Here is a 2,403-nt window from a genome sequence, read left to right on the forward strand (position 1 = left end):
AGGGCGGTCTGAGTCGCATTCCCAGTTCAGAACCAATTTTATCGACAAGGTTACTGGTGATAGAGTTTCTACATGTCGCCACTCCAGACTTTATTGTGGCTCAACCTAACGTCTACTTGGTAGAGAAGGAATATCATTTTTAATGTGAATTTCAGACCACAATGCCATTATATCTTCTTCACTTCATGTAGCCAGAAGAGAATGGAATCTGTCTCTCCCTATCAAAAATCAATGACTGAAGCTGGAATCGAACCCAGAACATAGATACATGAACCTATCATCATCCCAACAGACCACCAAATCCTCTTCTCAGTGGCTCATTTTTCTATCTAACGCCGTTGTGCCACACTGGCTTAGACATCTGACACACAGGCTCCCTGTATCAATTTGCAGCATGTTCAGTAAATTCATTTACTTGGTTGACCGAATCACCATGAACTAGCTGCCTCGGCTACCCAGTGCATACATTCAACTTTGTTTTGTAATCACCAAAATAAAATCACGTAACTGCTACCAACACAGAACTGCCAACAGTGTAGGATGCAGACATTTAAATAGGAAGTGTTCCTTTCCACTTGAGTTACTCTATTGCGCTATCTGTTCGTTGAAACCGTCATGCAGTGCAAAAAAAAAGGTATAATTGTTTTGTCTCTCATAAGTATTCACCTGGCCATATGCATTATCCCACATCACTGTGGAATGCAGAAGTTCTGGAAGAATTGTTGTTGACTTCTGGAGGTGGTGTAACCACATGTCAGCTAGTATCGTAATGGTAAGTATTGTGCACGGTAGATAAGATGTCGCGAGTTCGAGTACGTTCACTGCTATATTTTTTTAAAACGCAATTCTGTTGTCTGCTATAGTTATCAATCTAATGGAACTTGTAACATAATTCCCTTCACTTCTCAACCCAAAATAGTCGCATGTGGGGAAAGGGCTAACTTCTGCGACATTTTATTCTTTTCAGGTTTAATAGACAACCAGGCAGCAGATGCATCTCGAAACTTTTGTATTATGTATGGGTAGAGCGCATCGTGCCGAATTACGTCGGAAAAGTATTTTCTACATTAGCTGTCGTCTGGTAGTGGCATTTTATTCTTCTTCAAACCTTGGTTGACAGCTTTAACTCAGAACAAGTTTTCTACGTGCATGTAATCAATAAACCGCATGTGCATTTTCAGACTATTATAGATAACATCAGAGAATTCGCATATATCGTTGATGATTAATTTCTCTCTCATGTTTACTATTGTTTTAACAACACTAAAGGAAACCTTACGAAAATTGTGAGCTGTATTATAAGAAATGTAATAAAGCTAGCCACAATAACCTTACAACGAAAGTCTGTTGTAACAATTCTGAGTATCTGTACACAAGCGAGACTCTATCGACACGAATTGGTGAAATACTACTCACTCAGATTTTGATGTGGTCTGTGTAATTGGTATGCTGTGTCATACTGAAGAGGTATGCAAATGTGGCATTTCATAAATAAAGTTATGTATTCCTAGAAACCCAAAATTTGCTTGTCAGCAGCGGAACGAGGCATTACCTGTTGGGCAGCATTGTAAGTTTTTCACCATTGCACTATGAGCTGAAAGTATTTTCTTGCGATTTCCTTATCGATGTTTGATCTGACTGTTTATAGCTCTTTCACAGAAGGGAGTGAGACTGGAACTCCGAACAATACTAGACGCTTTTTCATAGGTCAGCACGTTACCACAGAGCTGGCAAAGAAGAACGTGTATAAGATTCCTCTTACGAGACCAGTAGTGGCTAAAACTCGTAAACCGCTATTTGAAGGACGAGATTACTTGCGATTTCCACGTGCAATGACTTTCCTGGGCTGAAAACCGTAAATTTACAATCTTTTGCTACACCTCAAGCGATAATAACTCAGATTATTCAATGGAAATTACAGGTAAAATCAAGTGAACTTTGAGGCTTAATTCCGTGCACTCCAGGAAGTAACTCGTCGATCACAGAGTTGCCAAACATATATTGCCTTGTTGCCAAATCTCAGTTACAATACCAGCAGGAAGAAGACGAACCGATGTGATCCTACAGTGGGCTGGGAAGTGACCGTAACTGATGTCTCCAAGTCGCGGCTGCTACGGCCTGGAATACGTAATGCGTCTGATTTAGGTTTAGGGACTGGAGCGTAGTTACTAATAATACTCAGAACTGACTGCAAACTAAGCATCATAAATCAGTAACTGTCATAGTTGTTTTTATATTTCTTTCGTAAGTGTACTCAAAACTAAGAAACTCATTCATAGACGTTTTCGTGCCTCGCCGATAGTCGAATGTGTGTGTGTGACAGAGAGAGAGAGAGAGAGAGAGAGAGAGAGATAAAAATCAAAATGAATGAGAGAGAGAGAGAGAGTAAAAAATTGTTAAGAA

Source organism: Schistocerca nitens, chromosome 2 (genome assembly GCF_023898315.1).
Source record: "Schistocerca nitens isolate TAMUIC-IGC-003100 chromosome 2, iqSchNite1.1, whole genome shotgun sequence".
Taxonomy (NCBI): domain Eukaryota; kingdom Metazoa; phylum Arthropoda; class Insecta; order Orthoptera; family Acrididae; genus Schistocerca; species Schistocerca nitens.